Genomic DNA, 11,945 nt, shown 5'->3' on the forward strand with positions numbered 1-11,945 from the left:
AACCCCCTTAAAGGGACAGGCCTGCTTTCCTCCTCCTCTCCTCCTCCCCTTCTCCTCCCCTTTTCCCCACCTCCTCAGGGATACTCCCTTCTCTAAGGGCTCCATCTTCTCTTTCTGCCTTTCACTGCCAATTGTTTCATTTTCTTTGTTTTTCCTTTTTTCCCTAAGGCTTGCCTGGAATTTCGCTTTGCTACAGAGACATCTGGAAATGTGGATTGAGGGTGGAAATAAAATGAAGATGTCCTGGAAACTTCCAACTGATCCTTGGGTCTAATTGGTGTGGGATATGCAGCACAAGCATGAGAAGCCATGAAGTGAGAGCCCCGAGAGGGGCTCAGAGTCAAAAACTTAGCTGGCTGTTAGCTCCCAAAGTCCTTCCAAATCTGCCCCAGCTCCCCACATCACTCCTAGCTGCCCTTGGTCCTCTCCACTTTTCCCCTCCCGATTCCTTGGAAAATAAGCATTCCTCACTCCCCCCCCCCGCCCCGCCCAGCTCTACGAATACAATAGAGAAGAAAAAATTGTCTTTTAAGAAAATTTCCTCCAAATCCTTCTCAGTTTCAACTGCATGAAGACAAAATGCAGGCTGTCAATTCGATGAACAGATTATGATTAGGCTGGGGGAGGCTAGGATTGTAATAACTTTATAGCTATGATAATAAAGACTCAGAAGTGGGCAAGACCTATGCAAGTTCGCAGACTAGGTTAAAGAAAAGGCCAGTGTTGAAGATGTGGGTGATTTCCAAGGAGGATAATCGACTTTGAGACAAGTCAAGAGCACGATCTGGGAATCAGGTAGTCAGTATTCCATCCTGAAAATGAAATGTCTTCATCAGAGAGCTTAAGCCAGGCAGGCGAGAGGCAGGGAGTGGGTTAGAGTGAAGCAGCAGGTGGCAGTGAGGGTGGAGAGGAGAAATGAAATATAGTCCTTGTCACAGAGAAAGAATCGGTAAGACAAAAATGGCTAAGCAGTAAAAACAGGGAAATACTATATAAAACCTGCCTTAGCAATAAGTTATTTCTAAAGACTGTGAAGGTAGTTAAATGCCCAGTGCTAGATGGGATCAGCCTAGGACAGTTTTCTAGAACAGGTGAATCTTAAGCAGTGTCTGTCTGGGCTACTTGTCAGTCCTGTCTCCCTTCACAGCTCCCTTGACCTAGAGGCCAGCGTCTTCCCATGGATGGCTTTCAAAACAACTGGCTGGCATATAATAAGAGGGGCACCTGTTGGAAGACTCCAGAGAAGGAAGGTATGGTCTCCTGGAACTTTTCCTGTGGTTTTGCCTTGGGAGAGAAGAGAACAGGAGGGAGATGCTGAGCAGAAACTAGTACCTTCCTGTGGGAGGGAGAGAGGCAAGATTGTGTCTTACAGTTTTCTCTTTGGGCTGTGACCTTGGACATGTTACTGGCTTGGGCTCTGCTGTTAGGAAATGGGCAAGTCTTCGGCAGATGCCCCTGTGGGCCCACTGGGGGCCAAATCTTGCACAGTTTGAGGCTTGCTTAGAGTCCTAGAACTCTAGATCTTTTGCTCTTATATCAACCCCAAGGAAAAAGGATCTCTGGAAATGCTGCCCCTTGCAAAACGGTATAGTAGTAGCTTTCCAGAGCAGACCAGACTCAGGCCATGTGACTGATGAAAAGGGTCCTAGGGCCCCTTGCCCTCCCCAGCCCTGCTCACCAGCCATAGACTATGCCTGCTTTGGAAGCTCAACTGTGGGATTGTGCCAGCAATAAACTTCTGGATGGTCACTGTCGGAATGGCCCTGGAGAAGGGGGAGGATCAAGGGCAAGAAATCACCAAATGTGTCTCCTCAGCTCATCAGAGGGCAGGAGTGAGCCCAAACTTTGGAAGTTCAGATTTAGAGAATGAGACAAATGATCCTTCACAGCTCGAATAGATGAGACAGCTCTGCACACAGGGGACATCACTCAGACTGAGCCCTCTCACAAAGCTTCCCCTGAGTTCTCAGCAGCAGCTCTGGGGACAGCAACGCTACTGGAAAGAAAATATGTGTTCCCAATAAACTTACAGATACCAATTTATCAACCACATTCCCCTAATACACATTTCTCTTCTCCTTTTCCTCCATCTCCATTGCCTTAATATTCATTCTGTCTTCTCCCCAAATCTCAATCTCTATCGCTGTTACCTGTCTCTGTCTCTGTTTCTCTCTGTGTATCTGTCTCTCTGTTTCCTTCTTTTTCTCTCTCTCCACATTCCCTGTCTTCACCTTGTTCTTATGCTTGTTCTTGTGCCCAGGGCCAGAAAAGGGATCCAGCCAGGTGACTGTGTCTCACTCATCCCAGTGCCTTAAGGTTCCCAACTCCCTAGAATCTAGTGTATTCTCATTGCTCTCTACACCCCGACACTCTGCCTCAGTACCTCATCAGCCGACCTTTCCTGAGGGCTCCCTACAGACCTCATAAGGTATCTTCCCAGGTCCTCCAGAGGCCATTTTTATCTACATACTCCCACCTATTTCTGTGATTCTGCTTCCACTGGTTCTGCTGGGTGCCCTTGGGAAATATTCTCCAGAGTCCAGCTGGGCTCCTGGCACTGCCAAGGGATTCCTCAAGAGGGCACTGCCAGACTTCTTGGTGGCAGCCTGCTGCTGTACTGGGTGCCTGCGGGAACAATGCAGGATTGTATGAAACTCGTAAACAGTTTGCTTCATGCAATTCTGATGGTACCTCAGAGAATCTGGTCCCCCTTGATCATAGCTTGGTTTGATTGTGCAGCTTTCTTGCAAATAACTCAAAAACACTTGGATATTACCTCCACTCTCTGCTCTATGATCCCATAGTATCAGATTATTGAAGGCCACAGAACAAGTGGGTTCTCCTTGCTCCATTGCGTAGACTGAACTCTGAAACTCAGAGAAGTCCGGTGAATTTCTCCCAGTAAAAACTAGATAAGGGCTCAAGTGCCCAATCTAGTGGCCCACTTCTCCCTGAGCACAGAGAAGAGCATAAAGGGGAAGAGAGAAGGCACAGTACCAGTGAGAGCCTGGGGTCATCTGCTATCATTTGGGCTTCTAGAGCTGAGGCTTTGCTTCTCATTCCCAGGATAATGCCTTCCCAGACCAAATTTTGGAAGGCAAGTGGCTGCGTCTTACAGCTTTCCTAGCCCTGGCATAGAAGACTGGCTGGTTGGCAGGCAGGCAGTATATTATGTCCTATGTACTTGTGGCTAGAACTTTCCACACCCAACTTCATGCCGATTGGCTAGACTATGCCTTTCTGGCCAAGAGAACCGTGGGCTGAGGGCCAGAGATGTCACATACTTTGAGCTGGCAGACAGGGGTAGAGAGTGGAGGGTGATCTTCTGCCTTTCCTGAAGGTTCAAGGAACAGTGTGAGGATGGATAGGGGCAGGCCATGAGGGGTATTTGTGATGGGGAGATGCCTGTGGCTTGGGATGGAGTAAAGAGTAGCCTGGAAGCCAAAATAATCACATGAAAAATCTCAGGTAAAGAATGCCCGAGGAGCACCACATAGCTACTAGCAATGTGAAGAAACAAGCTGTCCACAGAACCCACCTCCACCACCATAAAAACTTGGCCAATTTTTGCAGGGTTGCCCCTACAGAGAGGGTGCTTGTTTGATGTGATTTCTGAGCAAAGTAGAAATAAAACTAGTATTATTTCTGGGGAACCAATGTTATTTGTTCAACTTGACTGATGGGATACCGAAACAACTTTCCCAATGGCACCTAGCAAGCAAAGACCAGAGCCATCTCTAGAGAATGCCTGTCTCCAGACTCTTATTGCTTGGGAGATTGTTCTGCTGTGAAAGAATGTGTGAATAGAGAGCCTTTGCCCTGAGCAACAACAGCCGGGGGCCAGGGGGAGGATGGACAAGCTTCAGGCTGCTGTAGCCCAAGTTTTCAACCTTCTACACTTCTCAGGTTAAGTAGGAGGCCCCTGTTTGAAACCCAGGGCAGAGGCAAACTTCCTGCAGTTTGTGGGATCAGTGGGATTCCAAATTAGTCAGCAAAAGTGAGTGGAGATTAGAGGATATTAAGGACTTTTTGTTCTATTTCTTGGGTGTGATAATAACAAGGTGATTATGCTTTTAAAAGGGTCATTATCCACTAGATATGAATACAGAAATATTTATAGATAAAATGTTATGATACCTGGGGTTTTCTCACTCCAGAAAATTTTAGTGTAACAAGGTTAGATGAAATAACATTGGTCAAATACTGCTAATTATTAGGAGATGGGTACATGGAGGTTTATTATACTATTTCCTCTACTTTGTGCATAATTGAACAGAAAAGAGAAGCCATCAGAATTATGCTTCAGGCTGATCCACAAGGGAAAAAAAAGGGTGGGCACAGTGGCTCACACCTATGATCCCAGCACTTTGGGAGGCCAAGGCTGGTGGATTGCTTGAGTCCAGGAGTTTGAGACCAGCATGGGAAATACAGTCAGACCCTATCTCTACAAAAAAAATTTAAAATTTGAGCTGAGCATGGTGGCACATGCCTGTGTCCCCAGCTACTTGGGAGGCTGAAGTGGGAGGATGGCTCGAGCTCAGGAGGTTGAGGTTGCAGTGAGCCATGATCCTGCCACTGCATTTCAGCCTGGGCTACAGAGAGAGGCTCTGAAAAAAAAAGAAAGAAAGAAAGAAAGAAAGAGAGAGAGAGAGACAAGGTGGGAGGGAGGAAGGGAGGGAAGCAAAAATATATATATTTCCAAGAGAAATCTCTGATGTTTCTGTAAGGATGCCTATAGCCTGCTAAGAGTGACAGCCTCTAGGGAAGGAAATTGGGGGTGTGGAGTGGGAGGGAGACTTTTCACTCCATGCCCTTTAGTATGGTTGGAATTTGTAATTTTATGCATTTCTGACTTATTCTATTGAAAATCTCATTTGAAAAGTCCGTCAGGGTAGGTTGAGTGACAGAAGTCCGCAGGCCCCTCAGGGTCTACTCATAATCCACTGACCTCAGGTGGATCATGAGAGTGACGCAGTCGCCGTGGCAGGTTAGCTAGCCTCCACTGTCCTCACACAAACATCCACTCTGCCTACCCCCTTCTGCCTGTGTCTCTGAAACACTGATCTATTGTGAAATATAGGCTGCCCCTAGCCTGAGGAGAAGACTCCTGGGAACCTCTCTGGAGGCACAGCTAGATGGGGAAGAATAGTTGCTGCTCCCTGTGGGAGGGGAAGACATGAACCCTTGAAAGCCAGAGAGGTCCTTAGCCCAAGAGGCAGCCTCCCAGGAGAACAAGCCCCCTCCTTGCCCATCTACTGACCCCACAAAGACTGAGAACTACATCTGTCTCTGAAGGTCCCGGCTTTGGCAGCTGCCCAGGCCTCCTTCTTTCAAAGTCACTGCCCAGAGCAGCCTTTTAGAGATGTGATTCCACCCGCTCCAACATCATCATCATCATGATCATCATCACCATCATATGCTGTCCCTTTCAGTGAAACCAGGCCAAGCCCTTCATCTCTGGTTGCTTGACTGGTTGAAAGGTGTCACTCTGGGCTGTGGGTGACACTTCAAATCAAAGCTGGACTCCTATGGAGCAGATTGTCTAACACTGAGGTCGGAGTACCTTCCTTGACAAACCGCCAGCAGCCAAGATGGAGAAGAAGGGGAACCTTGGTGCTCCCTGATGAGAGCTGCACATTCCCAGGTAAGCACAGATTATGTTGCTGGAGCTTACAGCAAATACCCCACACAGAGACCTGCCCCGCCCCTGCTTCTTAGCTGAGGCTCACCATCCCCGCTTCCTCCTCCTCCCTCTTGGTCAAGCCCAGGAGGAGGCCTGGGCAGCTGCTCTCCCCACCACCATGCGCCCAAGTGACAGCCTATATCCTGGCACATGGAGGGAAGAGACTTGCTGCCTCCTCTTGCCTCTAAGTAGGATAGAGCAGTTTGGACCTTGGGGAGCCCCCACCCTCCAAATATTCCTTCCTGAGGAACTCTGTTGCTACGGGTTTTCTCTGTGATAGCCAGGAGTTCATGTCAGGCACTGGGACCTGGAGCTGAGGCTGTCTGCAGGCTCTGCTGAGCTGTCGCCTACCTCCAGCCCCCACAGTAGGGAGGGGTTAATGCATCCTGCATCCTGGCCTGCCCTTCCCTAGGCTGTGCACACCCTGGCACTCAGAGAAAAATGGTTTCTTTTTTTAAGCACAATTAGTTCAAAACCATAAAGTCTAAGAAGCGATTCCCCCTAAGGACCCTCCAAAGAGGGTTTTACATGCTCCTTAGGTTATCCTTGAAAATCCTTCAAAATTTATAAAGCACTGCAATTATTTCCACAGGCTGAATCCAGCAGTTCTTGGAAGGGTTTCAAAGGGTACAGTGGCAGCAGCTCCCTGTAGCCTCTTCTCCTTCTTCACAGCAGAAACCTTCAAAAGAAAATCCAACCCTCACTGGATGTCCTCTCCACCCTGACTCTACTGCTGCTGCCTGTCCATAGAGGGTCCACTCAGTTCTTTGCCCAAGAGACCCCTTCCAAGAAACTGGCTTTAGAGAGAGCCACTAAACCTAAGCTACAAGCCTGAAGAGCCAATAGAGCTCTCCATTATGGGAGGCAGGAGCTGTTCAGCTGTCCTCAAATGTCCTCAAAAGGGGCGACATGGAGGTGGCTAGTGGATATCGCGGTGGAGCTGGCTGTGCCAGTGAGAGCTGAGTTTGGAGAGAATGGTTATTCCTGGGCTTCCTGGAAATAACTATCCTCTTCCACTGATAAGTTATAACTGAGCAAGGGGGAAGTTGTTAGAATTGCAGCATGAAGAATTTTAGCTAGACATCAAGTGGGCCATCCAGATGATCAGGGCTCTCTATGAGCAGTGGAATACAGTAGTTAATAACATAGACTCTAAAGTCAGGCACAATTGGGCTTGATATCAGCTCCACCAAATACCGGCTCTGTGACTTTGTGTAATGATTTAACTTCTCTGAGTCTTCATTTTTTCATCTCTAAAAAAGGAATAATAGCCGGGCGCAGTGGCTCACGCTTGTAATCCCAGCACTTTGGGACGCTGAGGCAGACGGGTCACCTAAGGTTGGGAGTTCAAGAACAGCCTGACCAACATGGAGAAACCCCGTCGCTCCTAAAAATACAAAATTAGCCAGGCATGGTGGCGTATGCCTATAATCCCAGCTACTTGGGAGGCTGAGGTGAGAGAATTGCTTGAACCTAGGAGGCGGAGGTTGCGGTGAGCCAAGATCATGCCATTGCACTCCAGCCTGGGCAACGAGAACGAAACTCCATCCTCAAAAAAAAAAAAAAAAAAGAAGGAATAATAATAGTGGTGACTTCACAGGTTATTAAAAAGATTATACAAGGCCGAATGTGGTGGCTCACGCCTGTAATCCCGGCACTTTGGGAGGCTGAGGTAGGAGGATCACTTGAGGTCGAGAGTTCAAGATCAGCCTAGTCAACATGGCAAAACCCTGTCTCTACTAAAACTATAAAAATTAGCCAGGTTGGGTGGGCGTGGTGGCTCACACCTGTAATCCCAGCACTTTGGGAGGTCGAGGCGGGCAGATCAGGAGGTCAGGAGATCGAGACTATCCTAGCTAACACAGTGAAACCCTGTCTCTACTAAAAATACAAAAAATTAGCCAGTAGTGGTGGCAGGCACCTGTAGTCCCAGCCACCCGGGAGGCGGAGCTTGCAGTGAGCCAAGATCGCACCACTGCACTCCAGCCTGGGCGACAGAGCGAGATACCGTCTCAATAAAAAGAAAAAAAGAAAAAAAATTAGCCAGGCATGGTGGCGCACCCCTGTATTTCCAGCTACTCAGGAGGTTGAGGCACAAGAATCGCTTGAACCCGGAAGGCAGAGGTTGCAGTGAGCCGAGATGGTGCCACTGCACTCCAGACTGGATGACAGAGTGACTCTAGCTCAAAAAAAAAAAAAAAAAAAAAAATAGATTACAAAAGATACTGAAGATAAAATTCTTACCATAATGCCTATGCTCAAGTATAATAACAATAATAATAATAATAATCACCAAATGGGGTGACAGAGTATCTCTGCAAATGTTTGATAAGCATTTAAAAAATAGAGGCTGAACTTTAGTGATCTCTAGAACCAACACCTTTCAGATCTAGGATTCCTATACTTCCCCTGAACCTGCCTATCTTTAAAATGGAGCCTAGGATATGTGCTTGGAAGAAATGTTGAGACTTTTGAGACACACCTAGCAGTTTCTCTGTGTATTTGTTGTCTTCCAACATCTCCAGCACCTCTGGGTATGTCCATCACTAGGGTGACCAATCACCAATTATCCCAGTTTGCCAGGAACAAAGAGATCCCAAGATGTGGGACTTTCAGTGCTAAAAATGGGTACGGCCTGAGAAAACCAGAACAAGTTGATCAGCCTACACCAGCACTGGAACACTGCCTTAAGCATTGTGCTTGAAGCAGTTGCCTCAAGGGCTGACAACAACAAAAGCAGGTGTTAGGTTCCCCTTGCTGAAACCACTAAATGGGAAATCCCAAAAGCCCCCCATTCCTCTGCTCTTTGAAATATCATGCCCAGGCAAGTAGGGTTGTCAGATAAAATACATGATGCTCAACTCAATTAAATTTGACTTTCAGATAAACAATGAATAATCATTTAAGTATATCCGAAATACTGGATGGGTCATACTTATACTGAGAAATTGCTCATTGTTTGTCTGAAAGTCTAATTTAACTGAGTGCCTTGTATTTTTATTAGTGAATCCAGCAGCCCTACAGGCAAGGGCAGTCTGCCGTGGCAAGACAAGCTGGCTTTTGGGGTGTGAGCCAAGAGAATGGCTAGGGAAATCTCACACAGGAAATCATGTTCCCTATGGACACATCTTCTTCTCTGCATCTCAGCCCTCAATCTCTTCATCTTGTGGGCCTGCCCCGGGCACCCCAGTCATGCTTTGTTCTGGGGAGGATCATTTGGGGCAAGGCAAGATGAGATGGGTCCTGAAGCAGGCTACATAATCCATAATGGTTGGGAGTTTAGGCTTTGTAGCTAGCCAAATTGGGTTCATATCCCGCCTCAGCCTGGGACATAGCACAGTAAATAGCAATTCCCTGTTAATACTTAGAGGCTGCCAGGCATAGTGGCTCACACCTATAATCCCAACACTTTGGGACGCCTAAGGGAGGAGGATCACTTGAGGCCAGGAGTTCAAGACCAACCTGGGCAACATAGTGAAACCCCCGTCTCTACAAAAAATTTAAAGATTAGCTGAGTGTCGTGGTGTGTGCCTGTAGTCCCAGCTACTCAGAAGCTGATATGGGAGGATCACTTGAGCCCGAGTGGTCGAGGTTGCAGTGAGCCCTCATTCCACCACTGCACTCCAGCCTGGGCAAAAAAGTGAGACCCTCTCTCAAAAAACTCTCAAAAAAAAAAAAAAATTACTTAGTTGATGACCTTTGTCTTTTCTTTTCTCTTCTTATCCTGTGTCTAGCACTTTGCCAGACATCGAGGGAAATATAAAGAAATGGGATGGTTTCCGGATGCAACCTTTGTTCTGAGAGAGCTTACAGCCTCCTCTGGAAGGAATACTACAGACGTTAACAAAATGAAGATTCAAACACAACTAACATTGAGCACCTACTCTGTGCCTATCCTGACCTAAGTGCACAAGCAAGCCAAATGTCAGCAGAGTGTCATCCTGTCCATCCAGTGCAAATATAATTGGTTCAAGCTCCATCTTATCCCTTACCAGGGAAGTCCAGTGTCTTCCTCAAGATTTCTGAGAATTCTGAGAGGGCTCAGAATTCCATGTGGTTCTGAATTTGGGCTCCTAAGGAACTTCTGATTTCGGTTCATCTTTTACGGCCACTACCGTCCGATTTCTTTTTCTTTCCCTTCTTTCTTTCTTTTTTTTTTTTTTTTTTGAATCGAAGTCTCTCTCTGTCACCCAGGCTGGAGTACAGTGGTGCAATCTCGACTCACTGCAGCCTCCACCTCCCGGGTTCAGTTCAAGTGATTCTTGTGCCTCTGCCTCCCAAATAGCTGGGACCACGGGCGCGCCCATAACTCCCGGCTAATTTTTGTATTTTTAGTAGAAGACGGGGTTTCACCATGTTGGCCAGGCTGGTATTAAACTCCTTATTTCAAGTGATCTGCCCTCCTCAGCCTCCCAAAGTGCCGGGATTACAGGCTTGAGCCACCGCGCCCGGCCTTATTTCCTGATTTCTATTAAAAAACAAAAACAAAACAAAACAAAACAAAAAACAGGCTGGACGTGGTGGCTCATGCCTGTAATCTCAGCACTTCAGGAGGCCAAGACAGGAGGATCTCTTGAGTCTAGGAATTCGAGATCATCCTGGGCAACACAGTGAGGCTCCTGTCTCTACAAAAAAATGAAAAATTAGCTGGGCATAGTGACATGCACCTCTGGTCCCAGCTACTTGGGAGGCTAAGGCAGGAGGATTGCTTGAGCCCAGGAGTTCAAGGTTACAGTGAGCTATGATCGCACTCCAGCCCGGGGAACAGAATAAGATGCTCATCTCTAAAATAGATAAATAAGTTTTTAAAAGACCTTAGACCTAAGTTAGCTGTAAATAATCTTTGGATGTCTGGACACTTTCAAAAAGAAAAAAAAAATGGCTACATAGGTTTATGGGTTTTTTTAATGACTATCAACTAACAAAAAATACAAAAGCCTCTGGATAATATTTTGTATATATTTTGCCTCCTAAAGCTGTAAAATTATATTAACTCATTGTGGAGGAAAAAAGCCAAATAATTTTTACTTTTCTGTTCTCTAGTTTTCTCTTGTGTCTGAAAAAAAGTTGGTTATTTTAATTAAAAATAATAATAAAAATGGTTATAGTATGTATAACAACTACAGAGAAATATAAATATGTATGTAAGATAATGACTATTATTTTTATTCACCTTATTAACAAAGTTGTTATAGTTTATTCACATGATTGGTATGATATATATTATTTTATTTAACATACCGATAAGGTAATTCTGTTTAAAGCTAGTTAAAAGCTTTAGATGATAACCTCTTTTTATATTTATATATCTACGTATGCATAAATGCATACATAAAGATATATTAATAATTTACTACAAATTGTTATATTAATAATGTGCCAAAGGAGTAAAATTAGAATTTGAGACTTTTTTATGTGAAATTGTTACCAAACAGAACTTAAGTCCACCTGCCCCGTGCAGTAAGTCCAAACACTGACACTGGGATTGCATGGAAAGAGAGGCCTTTATTACAGGGCGCCAAGCAAGGAGAATTGGGAAGCTAATGCTTAAGACCGGAACTCCAGGATAGCTTACAGGTAAGGATTTTTAAAGGCGGGGTGGCAGAGGTTACAGGCAAAGTCATAAATCAATACATAAAGGCTACATATTGGTCTGACCTTAAACACAAGACATATTGGTCTGACCTTAAACACAAAACACTTCGAAGCAGGGGCCCACAGATGGATTCAAAGATTTTCTGATTTGCAATTGGTCAAGGAGATGAAGCCTTGTCTAAAAATGTGGTGTCAGCCAGCCTGGGCAACATAGTGAGACTACCTCTACAAAAAAATTTTAAAAATTAGCTGGGCATGGTGGTGCATGCCTGTCGTCAAAGCCACTCAGGAGGCTGAGGTGGGAGGATCACTTGAGTCTTGGAGGTCGAGGCTACAGTGAGCCATGATCATGCCACAGCACTCCAGCCTGGGCCACAGAGTGAAACCTTGTTTTAAAAAAATGGGGGTCGGGGGAATCAGCAGAAAAGAATATTAGCTCTGGCTTTTGAGTGTGACCTCCTCCAGGCCCCTCAGGAAGAAATGTAAAACAAAGAACAACAGCAGAATTCAGTTCTCAGTTCCTATCTATCTGAGGTCTGCGTGTCAGTGGATCTGTTTGGTGGGGGTCCAAGTTTCTGAAAAACAACTCAGGGACATATGTTAAGATGTTATCTTTAGTTTCTATAGGGGAATCAAACATCCTGTGATTCCAACTTCCTTGGCTATT

The 11,945-nt window shown here is 45.9% G+C and overlaps 1 long non-coding RNA gene across 3 annotated transcripts in view; it reads left to right on the forward strand.

Annotated features, from left to right (window-relative positions):
• LOC103232419 (uncharacterized) overlaps positions 1-9,661 on the forward strand; it is a 21,394-nt gene extending 11,733 nt beyond the window's left edge. Inside the window, exons 2-4 of one of the 3 annotated variants that reach the window (XR_012091926.1) lie at positions 1,148-1,250; positions 5,433-5,644; positions 9,418-9,661. This is a non-coding gene — a long non-coding RNA (uncharacterized lncRNA). Of the gene's footprint in view, position 1; positions 1,251-5,432; positions 5,645-9,417 lie in introns of those variants that run through there. The other 2 variants (XR_005237464.2, XR_012091925.1) reach the window with 2 other exon arrangements.
• Positions 9,662-11,945: the final 2,284 nt, after the last annotated feature.

The sequence above is a fragment of the Chlorocebus sabaeus genome, chromosome X, assembly GCF_047675955.1.
Source record: "Chlorocebus sabaeus isolate Y175 chromosome X, mChlSab1.0.hap1, whole genome shotgun sequence".
NCBI classification, from domain to species: Eukaryota; Metazoa; Chordata; class Mammalia; order Primates; family Cercopithecidae; genus Chlorocebus; species Chlorocebus sabaeus.